Source organism: Hemitrygon akajei, chromosome 12 (genome assembly GCF_048418815.1).
Source record: "Hemitrygon akajei chromosome 12, sHemAka1.3, whole genome shotgun sequence".
NCBI classification, from domain to species: domain Eukaryota; kingdom Metazoa; phylum Chordata; class Chondrichthyes; order Myliobatiformes; family Dasyatidae; genus Hemitrygon; species Hemitrygon akajei.
Genome location: NC_133135.1, coordinates 61,068,985 through 61,092,454, shown reverse-complemented (window position 1 = coordinate 61,092,454; position 23,470 = coordinate 61,068,985).

Sequence of the window (23,470 nt, the reverse complement as noted above, 5' to 3'; positions counted from 1 at the left end):
GCAGCATCCCATTGTAGATGGTGAAAGTTGTGGAGAATGATGTGTTGGATGTGGAGGCTCATGGCATGGTAGATTTGACAAGAGGGACTCCATTTCTGTTAAGGCAGTGGGAAGAAGGTGTGTGCATGGATATCCAGGAAATGGAGGAAATTCAGGTGCAGGCTGATTCACTGGTGGAGGAAGGAGGTATCAGTTTTGTTTCTGCTAAACCTAGCATGAAACAAAGATTCTGACTATCTCCACCTCTCTATGCTACTCATAATCGAGCACAGCATTCTTGGGCAATGATTTAAGGATCTTATAATGCTTTACAGTCATTAATCATCTGAGCAACGAAACCATAGAATGCCAATCTTAATCAAAAAAAAAACAATGATAATAGTGAACATCGAATGTGACAATTTTAAGATTATAATTGCTGAATAGATTTTTCACTCCTGGGTCTTTCTCTCTTACTCGATCTTCCTCACTCATTTCCTCTCCATACTAATTTTTTGTCCTTCTGCACCCACTTCATGGCTTCACCCATGCTCTATCCGTACCATCAATTCATCTACCTCCCTTGCAACTTATTCTCTTGCTCCTTTTATCTCTTGACATTTCTCCCTTCTTTTTCTTCCTCTCACCCCCCCCCCCCCCCCAATCCACATTCTCTCTTCAAAGCAGCCACAACCCCTTAAACTAGTAAACACAAAGTACACTGCAGATGCTGTGGTCAAATCAACACGTACAAACAAGCTGGATGAACTCAGCAGGTCGGGCAGCATCCGCTGAAACGAGCAGTCAACGTTTCAACGGATGCTGCCCAACCTGCTGAGTTCATCCAGCTTGTTTGTACCCCTTAGACTAGCATGTCCACCCTCTCTCATTTATTCCGCTGACTTACATTCCTACCTCATTTGGCTTCCTTTGTTTGCTTGCCCTTCTTTAAGCCAGTTAACTTTACTTTGCACTCTCTCTCTTGCTTGCTCACCACTTTCCTCCCTCGGATTGTTACATTCTTTTTTTTATCCTTTCATCATTTTCTCCCACCATTTTCTCTCTTTTACTCTGTGTTCCTCATCTTCCCTCTAACTTGCTATCCCCTCTAAATCTTAATTTAGCTCTCTTGCCAACCCCTCACAGACGTACACACTCAATTCTCTCTTCCTCTTGAATCCATTCTCAGGACCTCAATGCTTGTGCATGGTTTCCACCTTACAACATTTTAATATTCTCCTTGTTTTCTCTCCACCAGCACCCCTTTCTCTGTTCTTCTCTCCCATTCTATCTTCAACTGATACTGAAATCTAATCTTTGAAGAAAATCAATTCAGCTGCAATCAAGTTGAAGAATTCAAAATGCACTTATTATTAAGGGTGACAATACAGTTCAGATCATTCAGGTTTGTGTTAGATCCATGACTAATAAATAATGTTTTAATATCAGCTTGAATACTGATCATTGCCACCATCAAATAAGGGATTTCAGAGGTTCAAATTGGCTAGGTGTTGTGGCACTTGCCAAAGTTGAACAGCCCATTAACGTATAAAACAGAATGGATCTTGAGACAAATCTCTTAAGGGGGTCCCACTGCCCAGCAGATCTGAACAAAATAACGATCATAGTAAAGATGTTCTCAGATCAATAGCTGACTTGCATTGCTGGACATCATCTGTAGGTTACGTCCTTCAATACTGTACTGATATTCAGCACAAAGTCCCCAATGTAAGATTTAATACTAAATGCCACTATTTCCATGGAAAACCACAATTAGCCTATTTTTTTATGAATACTGACAAGAGGGATGAACTTTATCCAAAATCTGGACTGAAATATTTAAATTTAATTTTTTTTTACCCTCAGGCTCCTTGCTGCCATTTTTTCTTTTTTACTTATGATTAGACAATTCATTGATTGAATTAAAATGATTCCATAGAAATTGGCTTGTGAGAAACTATGACTGTATCCATCTTTGGCTAAGGTTGTTCAGTATCGGAATCCCAATAGACATGGGAACAATGATGCATTCAAGGAATCACTTCATGTATTAATAAGGGTTAAAACTCCTTCGCAGCAGTCAGCTCGAGAAGTAGTTGAGCCACTAATTAATGGTGAGAATGAGGGAAGCAGAGGAGTACTTTCTCCCCAGTGGATGCAAGAATGTCAAAGCGTTCTGTCATCATAAACTGCTTGGTTGTATATTTAAGAATCTCTTGGGTCACACATGTTTAAGTCAACCTTCTTGCTAAGTTGCCTGTATCACACATGTTTGTGAGAGAATAGGTTAAAGTTTGGTCTTTATCTGTCATTAAGAAAGCTGCACTTAAATAGACCTTCCAAGCTGATACATAATTTAAACAGAGCAAATCCAAAATAATAAATAGAAACATGAATAGAATTTTATACCTTGGCTGTAATGAAATGCTTTATGTCAGCCATCCATCCAGTTGTAATACTTGATAGTTCAAAGAAGCAGTGCTGCTCTCTGTGAAAATCAATGTGAATAGTTGCAAATATAATTATTCTGAATCAGCAATAGGGAATTCTGTGGTAACAAAAGCTATTAATCACTTTCAGGCATTGTTGACAACACCTACATGAATTGCTGAACTCTAATTATTATTTAAGAAGTTGATGGCGAGAGGTCTCCTTTATTTACTGCTGTCTGGTTTACTGTGAAGGAACACTGCTAATGACTAGAGATAGAATGGCAAGAAGGTAATTGGACAGACCAGGTTTTGTGGACTGCACATAGCCAGACACTTATATACAGTACATTGAAGGGCAGATTCTGCACTGCTGTATCTGCACTGGAACACGTGGATAGATACAAGGCTAGGTTTGCAGCATGTCTTCACTATTTTCAGTAGGATAGTGTCATGTTCCCTTGCCAGTGCATTAACTGGCATAAACAGCTTTTCCTCTGTTACCTGGACATCCGTGCACACCCCATCAACCCAATGCCTTAACAGGGCTGGAGTTCTCGTCTCCACCTACCACCCACGAGCCTCTACATTCAACATTTTGTGGGTGTTAAAACTGGGAACAGATATTCTTAGGGAACACATAGCAGAAATGTGTGTGTTTTTTTATGGACCACTTGCATGGGGTTCTGGACAGATTTCTCCCACTGAGCCAAATCTCAGTTTCTTGCTTACCACCCAAGAAAGGATGGTAGGGTAAAGGAACCAGGGTTGATATGAGAGGTGGAACTTTTAACTATGAGGAAAAAGGAAGTATACGTAAGGTGTAGTAAGGAAAAATCAGGCAAGGCTTTTGAGACGCAGGAAGGAGCATAAGATAGGACTTAGAGAGCTAGCAGGGGACATGAGAAGGCCTTGGCAAATAGGATTAAGGGAAATCCCAAAGCCTTCTACACATCTATTGAAAAAGTAAGGAGGCATGGGATCCAAGGGGACATTGCTTTGTGGATCCAGAACTGGCTTGCCCACAGAAGGCAAAGAGTGGTTGTAGACGGGTCATATTCTGCATGGAAGTCGGTCACCAGTGGGGTGCCTCAGGGATCTGTTCTGAGACCCCTCCTCTTTGTGGCTTTTATAAATGACCTGGATGAGGAAGTGGAGGGATGGGTTAGTAAGTTTGCTGATGACACAAAGGTTGGAGGTGTTGTGAATAGTGTGGAGGGCTGTCAGTGGTTACAGTGGTACATTGATAGGATGCAAAACTGGGCTGAGAAGTGGCAGATGGAGATCAACCCAGATAAGTATGAAGTGGTTCATTTTGGTAGGTCAAATGTGATGGCAGAATATAGTATTAATGGTAAGACTCTTGGCAGTGTGGAGGTTCAGAGGGATCTTGGGGTCTGAGTCCATAGGATGCTCAAAGCAGCTGTGCAGGTTGACTCTGTGGTTAAGAAGGCGTATGGCCTTCATCAATTGTGGAATTAAATTTAAGAGCCGAGAGGTAATGTTACAGCTATATGGGACCTGGTCAGACCCCACTTGGAGTACTGTGCTCACTTCTGGTCGCCTCACTATAGGAAGGATGTGTAAACCACAGAAAGGGTGCAGAGGAGAGTTACAAGGATGTTGTCTGGATTGGGAAGCATGCCTTATGAAAACAGGTTGAGTGAACGCGGCCTTTTCTCCTTGGAGCAACAAAGGATGACAGGTGACCTAATAGAGGTATATAAGATGATGAGATGATGAGATGATGAGAGGCATCGATTGTGTGGATAGTCAGAGGCTTTTTCCCAGGGCTGAAATGGTTGCAATAAGAGGACACAGGTTCAAGGTGCTGGGGAGTAGATATAGAGGAGATGTTTTTTACGCAGAGGGTGACTGCGTGGAATGGGCTGCCGGCAACGGTGGTGGAGGTGGATATGATGGGGTCTTTTAAGAGACTTTTGGATAGGTACATGGAGCATAGAGAAATAGAGGGCTATGGGTAAGCCTAGTAATTTCTAAGGTAGGGACATGTTCGGCACAACTTTGTAGGCTGAAGGGCCTGTATTGTGCTGTAGGTTTTCTATGTTTCTATCTGTGAAAAACAGGAGAATGAGGTTAAAATCACTAAGGATAAAGGGGAAAACGTTACCTGGAAGTGGAGGTGGTAGGAACGATCCTTAATGAATACTTTGCTTCAATGTTCACCAGGGAGAGTGATAATGATGAATGGGAGTTTAGCGTAGAACAGGCTAATACGGTGCAAAATGCTGAGGGTAAGGAAGAGGTTGAGTTGGGAGAGGTAGAGCTGAAAAACATTAGAATAGACAAGACCCCAGTGCTGGGCAGGATATACCTCATGTTACTATGAGAAGTTGAGCATTGTTCAGTTTGTTGGGCATTGAGAATGATCTTTGTGAATCCCTGGCCATATAAGAGTGGTATCAGAGGATTGGAGGATGGTACTGTAAATGTCCCATTGTTTAATAAAGGTAATAGGATAGTCCTGGGAATTACAAATTTGCATTTGAAAACCTATCACACACCATTTGTAGATTGGTTTCCAAATTCCATGACTTCCTTTATCAGAAGAAAGGTAATAGGGATAATCCAGGGAATTATAGACCAGATAGTTTTACATCAGTGATGGGCAAACTATTGGAGGGGATCCTTAGGGACCAGGATCTACAAGCATTTGAAGAAGCTAGTCTTATTAGGGGCAGTCACCATGGCTTTGTGAGGGATAGGTCATGCCTCACAACCCTAACTGAGCTCTTTGAGAAGGTGACAAAACAAATTGATGAAGGTGGAGCAGTGGATGTGGTGTACATGGATTTTACATCAGGCATTTGACAAGGTTTCCCCCTAATAGGGTCATCCAGAAAGTCATGATGCATGGGATCTGTGGAAAGTCAGCTGCATGGATTCAGAACTGGTTGCCCACAGAAGACAGGCGGAGCATATTCCACCTGGAAGACAGTGACTAGTGATAATCTGCAGGCAACTGTTCTAGGACCCTATCACTGTGATTCTTAAAATAGATTGGATGAGGAAATAGAGGGCTGGGTTAGTAAGTTCTTTTTTTTATTAATTTTTTTTAATGCATTTCTACAGAACAGCTACAGATGAAAAAAACAACTATAAAATGAAAATTAATACAGTGCAAAATACACGTAACAAATATAAAGTTCATAACAATAAGGAAACAGCACCCAAAGTAAGAAGTAAGTTCACAATCAAAATAAGTTTTCATATCACTGGCATATGTCATGAAATTTGTTGTTTTGCAACAACAGTACAGGGCAATACACAATAATAATGAAACTATAAATCACCGGAGACGGCCTCTGTCTGTCGATGGAGTAGCAGTAATTTTGTGCTGCTCTTAGATTTCCCTCTCTCCCCCAGCTTAAATTTTGAATTTAAAATTTTTAATTGCTGATTCTTGAAGTGGAGTAATATGTCTACGTCTACGAGAAGTGGGAAGAATTCGCATGAACCTACTGACAAAGGTGATGCACCATCAATAACTCTCGGAGGTGTGAGGCGAGATATAGGCTTTTATTGGGTGGAAGAAAGAACAAGCAACAATTGACCACCACACTGCATCCTGGAGACTGAGGCCGGGGCTGTGTCTCCAATCGCCTTTATACCGAGTCCATGGGAGGAGCCACAGTCAGTGGGAGGAGCCACAGGAGCAGTCAGAGGGGGGGGGGGGGGGCGTGTCCAGACAGGTATATGTAGTTCACCACAAAAGGTAATGGAAAAGGAAAGATACCGAAGGAAAGCTCTGATGAAATGCCAGCATGGGCTGAAGATATCATTCGGACACTGAATTCAATTCAGGATCTGAATAAGGCAATTAAAGATCAATTGGAAAAGAATAATAATGAAATGAATTTATTTCTGGGAAAACTTAAAGATGTGGAAATTCAAGTTACTAAACATGAAGAGGAATTGAAGTCAACTAAGCAAAAACTGTCTGAAATAACAACCCGTTTGGAAAAATATCATAATAAGATTATTGATCTGGAAACTAGGTCTCGCCAAAACAACATACGAATCGTCGGATTGCAAGAAGAGCTGAAAATGGAGACTTAATGGTTTATTTTGGAAAGCTCTTTCGTAATCTATTTCTGACTATTTTATCACAGCCGCCTGCTATTGAAAGAGCACACAGACTGTCCACTTTGAAATCTAGAGATTCAAACAGACCAAGATTTACTTTGGTTTGTTTTCATCACTTTAAAATTAAAGATCAAATAATGCGACAAGCAAGAAAACAGAGAGTTTTCAGATTCAACGAGTCTGAGCTCCGTTTTTATGAAGATTATCGGAAAGAGGTAATGGAACAAAGATCAAGATTTGCTTTGGTAATAAAACAAGCATATGATGAGAAACTATTTCCCTCTTTGAGTTACCCGACAAAAATGAAAGTTTTTCCTTCCAATTCTTCCCCACGTACCTACTTTGACCCAAAAGTTGCGCTGGATTTTGTTCAGGCTATACCTGTCACTGCCACTGACATTACTACCGAATGAACTATCTGAAAAGCTGTTTGATTATCTATATATTACTCTGTTATGAATGTACCACAGCTCTGAGGGGCCGAAGGGTGCGGGGGTAGCCCCCTCCTTTGTGAGAATCGCAAGATCACTATTGAGCCAATTCAGGAGACACAGGAAATGAGAGAAAGACATGCAGAATCCACAAAAGGGTTAGAATGTGTCCTGGCCTCCGAAAGGCGGACCCATTGATACCGGCTATTGTCTCTTGGAGACGGACTTGTGTATTGCATCCTGGATGATGCAATCAAAGCCCCAGGCAATGAACCAAGGAGGAGGTTGGTGGAGGGATTGCATCATCCCCAACCTGATTGACACCTGAGACCCTGTGAGTCAAGATAAAAAGAGAGTCTGGGGGAACAGCCCCTCAGACGCACCAGAAGAAACGCTAGCGATCCCGTAATAGTGAAAGCCGGTGGAAGGCCACGTGCGTTCACTTCCATTTGCCCGGAATCGGTGACCTTTGCCACGGAAAAACGGTTTTTAGCTAACAACGGGGAACTCAACTCTCAATGACTCTCGAAGGATTGACATCATAAACAGAATGGGCAAGTTTTAACCCGTCTCTCTCCCTCTCCAACAATTGCCACACAGGGTCCCCAACGGCTGCAGCCTGTATGAACTGAACGGACTTTTATATTTCCATCGGACAATACATTATCCCCTAGACAACGATAGAGCTATTTCTTATTGATTATTATTATACCCGCGCTTTTAGATTTAGTATTGACGACGTATATTATATGTGTGTTTGCATAGATATTATTTTTGTGTATTTCTATCAATAAATACTGTTAAAAATAGTACCATCAGACTTCAACGGACCTCTCTATCTTTGCTGGTAAGTGACCCAGTTACGGGGTACGTAACAATTGGGGTTCTCGTCTCGAGATTTGATACCAAACTGGGGAGCCAGTGAATCAGGCTTGTAAGTCCAAACTTGGATCTGGTTATGCGGGTAGCCAGACGGAAACCAGCAAAGATGGACGTGGGTGAATTTATAGAAAACCCGACTCTGGAGGCGCTAGAGGCGGCCACCAAATCAGACCTGATAAATTTGGTGAAGGGGTTAAACCTCGCAGAGGTGAGGTTGTCAATGAAAAAGCGGGAGGTGCGAAGGGCAATAACTCAGTATTATATTGGGAAGAATGTGTTTACAGTTGAGGTATTGGAAAATATCCCTGAAAAGGTACCAGCTAGTGGGACGGCTCAGTTAGAGTTGGAGAAATTAGGGTTGGAACATGCAATTAAGTTAAAGCAGCTGAAAGCAGCTGAGAAGGAGAAAGAAAGAGCCGAGAGAGAGAGAGAGAAAGAGAGGGAAAGAGCTGAGAAGGAGAAAGAAAGGGCCGAGAGAGAAAGGGAGCATACGCTCTAGCTAAAAGAGTTAGAGGTGAAAAGGGAGCAGGAAAGAGCTGAGAAGGAGAGAGAAAGGGAGCATGCGCTCCAGCTAAAAGAGTTAGAGGTGAAACTGGAGCAGAAAAGAGCTGAGAAACAAAGAGAGCACGAAATTCAGTTAAAACAGCTGGAAGCAGCTGAAAAAGAGAAGGAAAGGGCCAAGAAGGAGAGGGAGGCAGAGAAACAGAGGAAACATGACTTGGAGATGGAGAAGTTAAGGCAAGAGAAACAAGTTCAGGGATCAGACCGAGAGAAGCAGTTTAATGCTAGTCGGGAGTTGAGGTTAGTACCTCCGTTCAAGGAGACGGATGTTGATAGTTATTTCTTACTTTTTGAAAAGGTGGCAGTGAATCAGAAGCGGCCCAGAGAACAGTGGGTGGCGTTGTTACAAAGTGTGTTAAAAGGGAAGGCACAGCGGGCATATATGGCGTTGTCCATGGAGGAGGAAGAGGAGGACAGTTATGACAAAGTAAAGGCGGCCATTCTCCGGAGTTATGAGCTAGTACCTGAAGCGTATAGACAAAAGTTCAGAAATTTAAAGAAAGGGTGGAATCAGACATATACCGAGTTTGCCTATGAGAAGGGTGTGCTCTTGGACTGTTGGTGCACCGCAGAAATAGTGGACGAGGATTATTGGCATCTCAGGGAGTTAATTCTGATTGAGAAATTTAAAGGTTGTGTTTCGGAGGATATCCGGATGTATTTGAATGAGAAGCCAAATAAATCCATCTCAGAATTTGCTAGGTTCGCAGATGAATATGCCCTAACCCACAAGACAAAGTTTTCCTCGAATAAAAGTTCCCAGAGAGACCGTGGGAATGATCGAGAAAGCCCGCCGGCTGAGGCAGAGGTCCTGTTGGGAGCAAGTGGTAAGATTGAGGGGGAAAGGCAAGACGGCCAGAGATTTCCGGGCTTGACCTGTTTTAATTGTGGAAAGGGGGGGCATATTGCATCTAGGTGCTTTGCTCCGAGGAAAGAGACAGGAAAAGGGAAAGCAGCAGTCCCTATCGGATGTGCCGTGGTAATCAGTAAATCAACAAGAGAGCCCTGGGTAGACAGAGTACGAGAAGGGTCTGAGACTTGTATGTCAAATGGAACCGTGTCTGTGAGGGAGGGAGGCACCCCAGTTCCAGTATGGATCTGGAGAGACACGGGGGCGGAACTATCATTGATCAGTAGTAAGGTACTAGATTTTGGTCGCAAGACGGGAATGGTAGCTGTGAAAGGAATAGGCAAAGGGACGGAAATGGTGCCCTTGCATAAGATCATTATGAATTGTGAGCTAGTCTCTGGACCAGTTGAAATGGGGGTGCGATCAGAATTCCCGAGAACTGACGTGGACGTCCTTCTGGGTAACGATTTAGCCGGTGGTAAGGTTTGGTCGGCAATGACGCTGACAAGTCGACCGGTGAGTGTTGAGGACCCGCCCCTAGATTCCAAGATCTATCCCGCATGCGCGGTCACTCGCAGCATGTCGAGAAAGGCAGCTGAGAATGAGAGCAGTTTAAATCTGGCCAGTATTGATTTGGCCGAGACGTTTTTACCGACTCTGCACCACGAGGGTTTGGAGGGTGGTAAAACAGAGGGTAGTAAAGTGAAAGAGAGTAAGGGAGAGGGGGTAGACCTTCCCTTAGCGAGGAATGAAGTGCTAGAGGCACGAAATGGAGATGAGAAACAGATAGAGCTGTTAAAAGGTCCAGAGTTGGACATGGATGATCTGTCTGGTTTGGCAGAACTGTTTGAAGAAGTTGAAAATTCTAAAGGTGTTCCCGATAATGAAATGAGGGCAGTCCTAGATGAAAAGGATGCCATTACCTTGAAGAAGTCTGCAGGGTTGGCAGATGAGGTTGTTGCAGCCCGCGGGGTTGAATTTTCTCCGGAAGGGAGTTGCCCAGAGAGTAACTGGGAGAATCAGGGGAACTTAGAATTTGGACCGGGTACGGGTATTGAAAGCCTGGAAGAGGCAAATGTCCCGTTTGAGTGTGTCCAAGATGTGGATGCACGTGGTACTGACCTAGTAATGGAGCTCAGAAAAAGTCTGAGGTATTTGATTCAGTTGAAAAGGAATGCAGTACTTGTGGGTCAGATAGGCTTGGTTCAGTGAAGAAAGGGTTAACCTTGGTAATAGTGGGAAGTGAGAGTTCCCAGGTGTTTGTGCTCGAAGGGGTGTTAAAAGTTAATGCGGAGATCAAACGTGGGGAGATGAATATTATCATTGAAGAAAACGGGAAATATGTAGTTCCCAAATCGAATGAAAAAAAATTTAAAACCCGCGGATCACTTACAGGTTGAGTTGGAAGATGACGGGGCCCCCCATGCTATTGTTATTCCAGAGTGTGGTGTGAAAAGGCAGAATCTGAAATGCTGCTTAAACAAAGAGTTCGAACTGAAAACTAATAGCCTGAAGGGTCCTGAAGAGAAAGCTAGCAACTTGCGTAAAATTAAAGAATTGGGTAGAAATTCAGAAGATGGTCTAAGTTTGGGACACAGTGTTGATAAAATAACTCCTATGAAAGAAGCGGACAAAAGCCTATTTTGCCAGGTTACCCGAGCTCCCCACATGGGAACTAACCGGAAAAGAGACGAGGGTTAATGGGGACGCCATTTTTAAATAGCAGAAACCGGTTTTAAGGGATTTCGACAAAGCCTGTGAATAATAAAAGACAAACCCCATGGAAGCCTGCCTGTTAAGTTTGAAAGCAACATACAGATTAGTACTTGCATGGACTGTTGCAGTACACCCGTAAGCTAAGATCACAACTCTTTAGTTTTGTTGGCTAAAGAAAAATAAGACCTAAAAATAGGTGGTTATTCAATTGGAGTCTGATGCTACAAGACTTTAGTAGCGTACAAGATGTTAAGATATTAAAGGAAGTGACAATTGTAATCGGTAACCATCTAGATACTGAATTGAATGTATAACTGTATTACTCTGTAAAAGAAAAGCTTTTGTATTGTGTTAGATTCTAAAATCCTGTAAGACTCTGTACTACTTCGTTTTCACCGCTGGTGAAATCACTTTGAAGAAAGGGGGTGTTATGAATGTACCACAGCTCTGAGGGGCCGAAGGGTGCAGGGGTAGCCCCCTCCTTTGTGAGAATCGCAAGATCACTATTGAGTCAATTCAGGAGACACAGGAAATGAGAGAAAGACATGCAGAATCCACAAAAGGGTTAGAATGTGTCCTGGCCTCCGAAAGACGGACCCATTGATACCGGCTATTGTCTCTTGGAGATGGACTTGTGTATTGCATCCTGGACGATGCAATCAAAGCCCCAGGCAATGAACCAAGGAGGAGGTTGGTGGAGGGATTGCATCATCCCCAACCTGATTGACACCTGAGACCCTGTGAGTCAGGATAAAAAGAGGGTCTGGGGGAACAGCCCCTCAGATGCACCAGAAGAAATGCTAGCGATCCCATAATAGCGAAAGCCGGTGGAAGGCCACGTGCGTCCACTTCCATTTGCCCGGAATCGGTGACCTTTGCCACGGAAAAACGGTTTTTAGCTAACAACGGGGAACTCAACTCTCAACGACTCTCGAAGGATTAACATCATAAACAGAATGGGCAAGTTTTAACCCGTCTCTCTCTCTCTCCAACAATTGCCACACAGAGTCCCCAACGGCTGCAGCCTGTATGAACTGAACGGACTTTTATATTTCCATCGGACAATACATTATCCCCTAGACAACGATAGAGCTATTTCTTATTGATTATTATTATACCCGCGCTTTTAGATTTAGTATTGACGACGTATATTATCTGTGTGTTTGCATAGATATTATTTTTGTGTATTTCTATCAATAAATACTGTTAAAAATAGTACCATCAGACTTCAACGGACCTCTCTATCTTTGCTGGTAATTGACCCAATTACGGGGTATGTAACAACTCACATTTCGAAAAGAAGATATATGAAGGCTATTTGGATATTTCATTGACAGATTAATAAAAGAAGATAAGAAAACCTGCTCATCATTACATCCTATTGGATTTTTTTTTGGAAAGAAGATTTATGGTTCAAGTTTGACTGTTTAAATGGTTAATTACATATTTGACTGAGAAAAGAGGATAAAAGGATTTGTTCCTTTTATCTAATATTTGGTTTGATGTTTTTTTTGTTTCTTAACTTACTAACTGGTAGTTTTGTTTTCTACTAATAAGGTTTCTTTTTATATGTATATCTGGGAGGGTTTAGTTTCTATGATATTACTAATTACTATTTTTGTAAATTTAGTTCAGTTAAATATACTATTAACCTTTTTTATCTGTTTTATTATAGCGTCCTATAACTGAATTTAAAGTTTTTTTAGGGATTTAAAGCTAAACTTAAGATGGCGCTGGTTTTCTCTCTAAGAGATTATATTATTTTGTTTTTTTTTGTTTAATACATGATGGAATGTAAACACTCTCCTTTGTTGAGACGTTACTGTCTTTCTTGCAAGGTCATTTTATTTTTTTGTGTACTGGCTGGGGGGAGGGAGAGACGAGACCGACAGAGCGGCCCATGGCTTCGCATCTATCTTATTTCGCTAGCCTGTTTTTCGGGCTTTTGGGAGTGTGATTGGGTTTAGAGTTAGGAGTTTTTTTCCCATTGGGTGGTTCCAGAGCATGCGTGTATTCTATACGGTTGTATTCTTCATCACCACCATCTTTGATAATCCCGTATTGGTATGTGTTCTGCGCATGTATAAAGCAAATTGGAATAAAATTATAGTATAGCAGTTAAACGGATTAATGTAATAAATTGGAATGTATGTGTTTGGAATCATCTTATTAAACAAAAAAAGACTTTTAAAATTATTAATCGATTCCAATCTGATATAATTTTTGCTCAGGAGACGTATATCAGGGCGGGAGATCAAAATAGATTTTTTTGCTGGTGGAATGGAATACAACTCTATGCTACTTCTCAGAGCAAAACTACGGGCGTGTCTATCTTTATTAAATCTAATATATTTACTCAAGAGGATATTGAATCAGATTCTAATGGTAGATTTTTAATTGTTAAAGGAGTGATTTGTAATAGAAAGGTTGTTTTGGTTAATTTGTATGGTCCTAATTTAGATGATCCTTTTTTTAAAAAAGTATTTGCTTTATTGCCTGATTTAAATGAGTATATGTTGATAATGGGTGGGGATTTTAACTGTTGTTTAAATCCTATGATTGACAAGAGCTCAACTAATCAGCGCCTTCCAAATCATTCTGCATCAGTTATTAACTCCTTTTTGACCAATTTTGGGTTGATCGAATTATGGAGGCAGTGAATATTCCTTTTTTTCACATATTTATAAAAAATATTCGATGATTGATTATATTATAATTGATCCCCGCCTTTTGCCTAATGTTAAAAACTGTGAATATGACGCTATTGCTATATCTGATCATGCGCCTTTGAGTTTGTCCTTTGAATTTGACAATGTCATTTTTGCCCGTCCACCATGGCGCATGTCTCAGACTTTATTGCAAAACTCTGACTTTATCAGTTTTATTGAAAGCCAGATAAAAGATTTTTTTCTTTTTAATGATATAGGAGGTATGTCTAAATTAATTATATAGGATACATTCAAAGCATTTTTACGTGGTCAGATTACTTCTTATTCAGCTAAACTTAAAAAACAGATGAAAGCAGAATTAGATAAAATTTCAAAACAAATTAAAGATTTAGATAATATCTATGCAACTTTCCCTAATATTGATGTATTTTAAAAAAGGGTGGAACTTCAATCACAATATAACTTATTATTAACTCATCCAATTGAAGGTTATCTACTTAAGTTAAAGAGCCAATTTTATATGTTTGGAGATAAAAATAATAAACTACTTGCATCTCAATTGAAATCGGCTGGAGCCAAAAGGCAAATTTTGAAAATTCGTAGAAAGGACGGTACCCTGGCTCGAGAATATGAAGAAATTAATAAGATTTTTCAAAATTTTTATACTGAACTTTATAAATCTCAATGTCCAGTAGACTCTTCTGAAATGAATGCTCTTTTTCTTTTACGAAAGATTGCTTTTCCTAAAATTTCTGCTGAAGATCAAAAAAAATTTGATGCCCAAATTACTGAATCTGAAATTCATAAAGCTATTTTTTCAATGCAACCTGGTAAGGCCCAGGCACTTGATGGTTATCCTGTAGAATTTTATAAAAAATTTGGAAAATTGCTTTCTCCACATATATTGGAGATGTTTAAAGATTCTTTTGTGAAAAGTGATTTACCCTCTACTTTTTAAGAAGCTTCTATTTCTTTAATTCTCAAAAAGGATAAAGATCCTATTGATTCTGCCTCAGAAAGACCTATTTCATTATTGAATGTTGATGCTAAGATTCTCTCAAAGATAATGGCCAATCGGTTGGAGAGTTCTTTGTGTAAAATCATTTTTAAAGATCAAACAGGCTTTATAAAGGGTCGTTATTCTTTTTCAAATGTTCGGAGATTATTTAACATTATATATTCGCCGTCTTGTAAAACTCCACAATGTGTTATATCTTTGGATGCTGAAAAAGCATTTGATCGAGTTGAATGGAAATATTTATTTAATGTTTTAGAAAAATTTGGTTTTGGTACTCATTTTAATTAAAATAATGGATTAAAATGATATATAAAGCTCCTATTGCTACTGTTGTTACTAATAGCTGTAGGTCTCCTTTTTTTCCAGCTATCATGGGGGACAAGACAAGGTTGTCCATTAAGTCCTTTGTTATTTAACTTAATATTAGAACCCCTTGCTATTGCTCTTTGTGAAGCCAAAGATATTCATGGGATTTTTGTGAATGAGACCATGCACAAGATCTCTCTTTACGCTGATGATTTATTGATATATATATATATATATATATATATATATCTAAGCCTGAAGAATCTATTCCTGCTTTGCTAAAATTATTTGACAAATTTGGAGACTTTTCAAGATATAAAATAAATTTTAGTAAAAGTGAATTACTTCCTTTAAATTAATCTGTCTCTATATATGATAATATTCCTTTTAAAGTTACAGATTCTTTTAGATATTTAGGTGTTATAATTACTAAAGAATGTAAGGATCTTTATAAAGCCAATTTTCTTCCTTTAGTGGACTCTATGAAGTATTCATTTAGTAGATGGAGCCCACTTACATTTTCAGTTGTTGGTCGTATTCATGTAGTTAGAATGATGATTTTACCAAAAGTTTTATATTTTTTTCAGAATATTCCTTTTTTTTGACTAAGAAGTTTTTTGATTGGATTGATTCTATTATTCTATCTTTTATTTGGGATAATAAAAGACCAAGAATTGGTAAATGTCATTTGCAAAAGTTGAAAAAGGATGGAGGTCTCACTTTGCCTAATCTAAGAATGTATTACTGGGCTGTTAATTTGCGATATATGTCCTTTTGGTTATATTGGGGTGATAGGAATGATCGGCCAATTTGGGTAGACCTGGTACTGAGAGCTGTGAAACAGTTTTATTTAACTTCATTATTAGGAGTTGCTCTACCTATACAATTAGCTAAAGTTGCTAATTTAAACCTATATCCTGTGGTTAAGCACTCTTTACAAATTTGGCTCCAGTTTTGCAATTTTTTTAATCTTAAAAAATTTAAACTTTGTAGTATAATTTATCATAATTACTTTTTTAAACCTTCTTGGAGTGATCCAATTTTTTTACTTTGGAAAAATAAAGGTATTAATTCTTTTTTGGATTTATTTAAAGAAGGCAGATTGATGTCTTTTGAACAATTAGTTGATAAGTATTCTCTCTCATATTCACACTTCTAACAATATCTTCAAGTTAGACATTTTTTACAAAAATATTTAAGTAATTTTCCTTACATATTGGAGGCTGACTTGTTAGATACTATTATGAATATGAACCCTTCGATGAAAGGTTCTATTGGAAGAATTTATAATTTATTATTACAATGGGATAAGCATCCTTTATTTAATATTAAACAGGATTGGGAGAAGGAACTCAATTTGACTTTTATATGGGAGGATTAGACGCAGAATCTGAAGCTGGTTAACTCTTCTTCGATCTATGCTAGTCATTCACTGACTCAATTTTAAATTGTACATTGTTACCACTTGACGAAGGAGAGACTTTCTAAAATATTTCCCAATGTTGACAAGTATTGTGATAGATGTAAAACTGAGATAGCTACACTAACACATATGTTCTGCTCATGTTCTATATTAAAACAGTTTTGGAAGTCAGTCTTTTCGACAATTTCTAAAGCACTCAGAATCAACTTACAACCTAATAAATTGACTGTGCTTTTTGGAATAATTCCTCAAAATATCCATGGTATTTCTGTGTCTGACCAACATGTTATTGCGTTTGTTACACTGATAGCTAGGAGGGCCATCTTGTTGAAATGGAAGGAAATATCAGCTCCTACTTTATCACAATGGTTCTCCCAAGTGATGCAGTGTCTTAGCTTGGAGAAAATTAGAAGTCGAACCTTTGAACCTTTATTTGATTTTGAGAAGAGATGGGGCTCATTTGCTTGTTATTATCACTTCAGTTAACTGATAGATTTCCTCCACGATCTAAATGTAATTTTTTTGATATATCTTTTTTTCTTGTTGGCGGTTTGCTGTTTATTTTTAGAAGCTTTCTGTATGATGCATGGCTCCAGGGTTGTACCCCAATGGGTTTCTTTTTTTTCTCACTTTTCTTGTATAGTAGGGTTTATTTTTATTTACAAAAATTTTCAATCTTTAAGATAATTTCTTCTGTTTTGAGGCACTGGAAGTGTTGTTACTTTGATGTACTTGTGCTATTTTTGAATAATAATAATAAAAAGATTTGAAAATAAACTATAAATTACAATAAGAAATATATTAAAAATTAAATAAATAGTGCAAAAAGACAGCAAAAATATTGAGGTAGTGGTGTTTTGTTCATTTTTTTGTGCACGAGGAGGGATTTGGGGGTTGATGTGCCTGTCCCATTTTTGTTTGTTTTTGTTGTGCAGGGAGGAGGGATGGGGGGGTAATGATCACGCTGCCTTTCTTTTCTTTCTTGGTTTCATGGCTATCCAGAGAAGAAGAATTTCAGAGTTGTTTACTTGGATAATAAATGAACCTTAGAACCTTTGTTCCTAAAACGTTGAGTGTGTGTCTTTAGGTTCCTGTACCTCCTTCTTGATGGTAGCAATGAGAAGAGGGCATGCCCTGGGTGATGAGGGGCCTTAATGAGGTATACCACCTTTTTAAGGCATTGCCATTTGAAGGTGTCCTCGATGCTAGGAGACTAATGCCCATGATGGAGCTGGCTGAGTTCATGACTTTCTGCAGCTTTTTCTGATCCTGTGCAGTGACCCCTCCATACCAGAAGGTGATGCAACCAGTTAAAATGCTCTCCATGGTACATCTGTAGAAATTTGTGAGAGTCTTTGCTGTCATACCAAGTCTCTTCAAACTCCTGATGAAATATGGCTGCTGTCATACCTTCTTTGTAATCGTATTGACATGTTGGACCCAGGATAGATCTTCAGAGATGTTGATAGATACACAGGAACTTGCTCACCATTTCCACTGCTGATCACTCAATGAGGACTGGTATGTGTTCCCTCGACTTCCCCTTCCTGATGTCTGCAGTCAATTCCTTGATATTATTGACGTTTAGTGCACGGTTGTCATTATGACGCCACTCAACCAGTTGATCTATCTCACTCCTATATGTCTCCTTGTTACCATATGAAATTCTGGCAAATTTATAGATGGTGCTTGAGCTGTGCCTAGCCACACATTTGTGGATGTAGAGAGAGAGAGGGCAGTGGGCTAAGCATACATCTTTGAGGTGTACCAGTGTTGATTGCTAGTTATTTCTGATCTGAATTTACTGTGGTCTCCCAGTGAGGAAGCCAAGCATCCAGTTGCAGAAGGAGGTACAGCGGCTAAGACTTTGGATCTTGTTGATTAGTACATGGTGTTGAACGCTGAGCTGTAATCAATAAACAGCAGCCTGACATAGGTATTGCTATTGTCTAGGTGATTAAAGGAAAGCAGAGAGTCAGAAAGATTGCATTCACTGAAGACCTATTGTGGCGAAGGGTAAATTGCAGTGTGTCCAGATCCTCGCTTAGGCAGGAGTTGAGTCTGGACATGACCAACCTCTTAACACACTTCATCACAGTAAATGTGTGTGCCACTGGGCAATTGCCATTGAGGCAGCTCACCCTGCTCTTGTTGGACACTGGTATGATTGTTGCCCTTTTAAAGCAGGTGGGAACCTCTGACTGCAGCAGTGAGGGTTTGAAGACTTGAACACTTCCACCAGTTGTTCGGCACAGGTTTTCACTACCCTACCAGGAATACCATTAGGGACTGACACCTTATGAGTGCTCAGCCTCTCAAAAGATGTTCTGATGTCAGCCTCCGAGACAGAGATCACAGGGTCACCAGATGCTGCAGAGATTTGTACAGGTATTATTTTATTCTCCCTTTCAAAACATCCGTAAAAAGTGTTGAGCTCATCTGGGAGTGAAGCATCACAGCCATTCATGATGTTAGGTTTCACCTTCATCTCTAACTTCAATCAGGATTGTTTTCTCACTTTTAAAGTTGCCTCCTGTAGGTCATACCTCGACTTCTTGTATAGCTCTGGATCACCTGTCTTGATACAGATCTAGCCCTTAGCAGACTACAAATCTCCTGGTTCATCCACAGCTTCTGGTTTGGATATGTCCGTCATGTTTTCAAAGGCACACACAGGTCTTGATGAAGTTGGTGACAACTGTGGCACATTCATTCAGATTCAAAGATGAGTCTCCAAATATTGTCTAGTCCACCAACTCAAAGCAGTACTGCAGTCCATCTTGCTTGACCACTGGTGGTGTGGTCTTTAGACTCTTGCCTGTATGCTAGGAGTAGAAGTACAGCCAGGTGATACAACTTTCCAAAGCGCCAGTGTGAGATGGCACGGTAAGCATTCTTGATTGTGGGATAACGGTGGTCTAGCATGTTGATCCACTTGTTCCACAGATGATATGTTTGTGGTAGCTGTTCAAAGACTTCTTCAAGTTAGGCTGGTTTAAATACCACATAATGGTCGGGATGGCATCGGGGTGCATTATTTTGTGACTGCTGATTACAGAGCTCAGCTCCTCTAGGGCCTATCTGATGATGGCCAGGGGTGGAACGTACATCGCTACCAGATGTCAGTGGAAAGCTCCTGTGGCAGATAAAATGAACAGCATTTGACCACTAGTTGTTCCAGGTTGGGTGAGCAGGGATTGAGACAGAACTGTCATGCTTGTCCCTGTCCACTGTGATGAGGTAACCATGAATCATACTTCACCTTCCTTAACTTTAAAAGAGCCAGCTGTCCTGTATTTTCGGTGGATGGTGAAGCCTTTGGGCTGCAGCACTCATCCACATTGGTGGGGGTTAGCCACCATGAAGCATAGTGCACTGGAGTCCCTGAAGTTCCTCTAGTACTGCAATCTTGCTCTGACGTCTTCAATCTTATTTTCCAGAGTGTGTGCATTTGTCAGCAGGATAGTCAGGAGAGTCTAAAGTCTCTGCATTTCAATCATACCTACAGGCCAGCCCACTTTCCATGCTTCCATTTTCTTAAAGGAGAACTGCACTCTTGACCCAAGTCTGCCATCCAGGGTATGCCAATTTTGAGGATCAATAGATTTTTTAAACATCTTAAAATCATGTCGCTTACTGTAGTACCCAAAGCTGTGTCTATGGATTTCAGATGTAGTAGTGCTAAATGGAAATAGTTGATGATTCCCATTGGAGCAGTACGTAAAGTGTTGCCACTTATTGGTGTCATCTTAATCTCATTTTAAGCTTGCAGATGACACAGAAATTGGAGGTGTTGTGAATAGTGTGAAGGTTGTCGTAGGTTACAATGGGGTATAAACATGATGCAGTGTTGGTTGGAGAAGTGGCAGATGGAGTTCAACCTGGGAAATTGTGAAGTGATATACTTTGGAAGTTGCAATTGAAGTCCGAATACAAGGTGAATGACAATATTCTTAGCAATGTGGAGAAACTGGGGGATCTTGGGGCTCACGTCCATAGATCCCTCAAAATTTCCATGCAAGTTGAAAGAAGGCTTATGTTGTGCTGGTCTTCATTAGTTGGAGTATTGAGTTCAAGAGCTGCAAGGTAATGTTGAAGATCTATAAAATTTTGGTTAGACCACATTCATTTCTGGTCACCTCACTTTAGGAAAGATGTGGAAGCTTTAGAGAAGGCGCAGAGGAAACTTAACAGGAAGCTGCCTGAATTAGAGAAAACACGAGGAAATCTGCAGATGCTGGAAATTCAAACAACAACACACACAAAATGCTGGTAGAACACAGCAGGCCAGGCAGCATCTGTAGGGAGAAGCGCTGTCGACGTTTCGGGCCGAGATAGTCCTGATGAAGGGTCTCGGCCCGAAACGTCAACAGCGCTTCTCCCTATGAATTAGAGAATATGTCTTTTGAGGACAGATTGAGCAAGTTAAGGCTTTTCTCTTTGGACCAAAGGGGGTGGGGGGTGAGAGGTGACTTGATAGGGGCATATAAAATTATGAGGGGTATGGAAAGTTTGGACAGCCAGCACCCCTTTTTAAGGGCAGCAATGGCCAATACCAGAGGACATCTGTTTAAGGTGATTGGAGGTAAGTTTAGGGGAGTTGTCAGATTTAGGTTTTTACACAGAGAATGATGTGTATCTGGAATATACTGCTGGGGGTGGCGGTAGAGGCTGATATATTAAGGACATTTGAAAGAATAGGCACATGGATATAGAAATTTATTTATTTAGTGATATTGTGTGGAGTAGGCCCTTCCGGCCCTTGGAGCCACACTGCCCCAGCAACCCCCAACAAACCCATTTAACCCTAGCCTAATCACGGGACAATTTACAATGACTAATTATCCTGGTACATCTTTGGACTCTGGGAGGAAACTGGAATGTCCAAGGAAAACCCTTGGGGGGGGGCAGGATGTACAGACTCCTTACAGATGGCGCCAGAATTGAACTCCGCACTCCAAATGAACTGAGCTGTAATAGCATCGCACTGTGCTACCATGAACTGTGGAGGTTTATGGGGCATGTAGGAGCAAAGGGTTAGATTGATCATGAAGTAAATTTATATAGATTTAAAAAATACATATATTTCTGTTTTTGCACCATTTTAAATTTATTTAATATACATATATATACCTACTATAATTGATATACTTATTTATTTTTTCTTTCTATACTATCATGTATTGCATTGTACTGCTGCTGCTAAGTTAACAAATTTCACAACACATGCTAGTGATAATAAACTTGATTCTGATTCTGGGCAAGCAAAACATTGTGGGTCAAAGGGCCTATGCTGTGCTGTATTTTTCAATATTCTGTTATACCACTTATGTAATATCTAACAAAAAAAAGTGAATTAGAAGAGTGTTGGAGAGTCTGGGGAATCTATTGGATTAGCACCACCAAAGTCACGAGGGATCCACATTAGCTGAGTTTTATGGAAGAATATTTTTGGACTACTCCCAAAACAATTAGGAACATACTGTATTTCTTGGATGCTTTTTATTCATGTTTAAAGAGACACTGCTGACATTGGGAGATATGAGGGTGGTTATATAAGTTAGCAAGTGAAAGCTAGCAAATGTGTGAAAATGTGAGATTATCCACTTTGGAAGAAGAATGAAATATTATTTAAATGCTGTGATACAAATGGAGTTGAGGAATCCATAGTATAAAATAAGTGGTTAGCATGCAGGTAACAGCAAGTATTAAGAATACTAATGTAATGTTGCTTTTAATTAAAAGGCTATAGAGTATAATTATAAAAGTTGAAAGGTTTTGATACATCTTTACAGGATATTGATAAAAATGTACTTGGAGAATTGTGTATAGTTTTGTGCTCCATATTTAAGGAAGGATATTCTTGCATTGGAAGCAGTGAAAGATTTCAGTATAATGATTCCTAGGATAAATGTTTGATGTATAAAAAGAGACTGAGCAAGCTGGCCTGTACTCACTGGACTTTAGAAGAATGGGAAGTGATCGTATGACAACATACTGTACAAAAATCTGTGGAGGATTGACAGGAAGGCTGCTGAGTTGTTTTCTCAACTGGGTACAACTAAAATCGGGAATCACAGTTTCAAAATATGGGGCCACCCATTTAAGATGTAGGGGAGAATGAATTTCTTCTGACTCTTTAGAATTCTCTAACCCAGAAAGCTGCAGAACAGTAGTCACTGAATATATTTAGTTGATAGCTCAGCATTCAGCTGAGCTTTGGTGCAACCTTTTAGTGATGCTCTCGATTGTTGAGTAGCCTGTTGACATACAAACACTCAGGATGACTAATCCATTGTCATACCTAGGGAATTAGTAAAAGAAAGATATAAAGCTAAATCATCAGGTTCTGGGGAATAAGGAGGATGTTGCCTGGATTGGGGAACATGCCTTATGAGAATAGGTCGAGTGAACTTGGCCTTTCCTCTTGGAGCAACGGAGGATGAAAGGTGATCTGATAGAGGTGTATAAGATGATAAGAGGCATTGATCGTGTGGATAGCCAGAGGCTTTATCCCAAGGCTGAAATGGCTAACAGGGGGCATAGTTATAAGGTGCTTGAAAGTAGGTACCGAGGGGATGTCAGGCTAAGTTTTTCACACAGAGAGTGGTGGGTTTGTGGAATGCACTGCTGGCAATGGTGGTGGAGGCAGATACAATAGGGTTCTTTTAAGGAACCCTTGGATAGGTACATGGAGCTTGGAAAAATTGAGATATTAATGTATTCATTCATTGCGTGCCTCAGTAATGCCTTCTTCTTAGGTAGTCCATTGAGATGGAGAATGACTTACTTTCACTCCAGTTTTATTGGTTCTAAAGTGGCTAATGAGGCCAATGCTGGAACCGCAGACTCGTCCACAGATGGGAGATGCTGGTTGACAGGGCAGATCGATGAGTAGTTTGTGAGATGATCTTCTCCTTCAGACACTTATGCAGAATTTATGTAATCTATTGCATAGAACCTGGGCTCTTAATACCATTTCAAATGTACCTTCTCCATCTGAAGCAATCATGGATCAGAGATTTGGTTTCTCACTGGGGATGTTGCAAGTCTTCTTAGAGGCTTTCAACACATTTTTGAATTTTTTCTTCTGTTGATA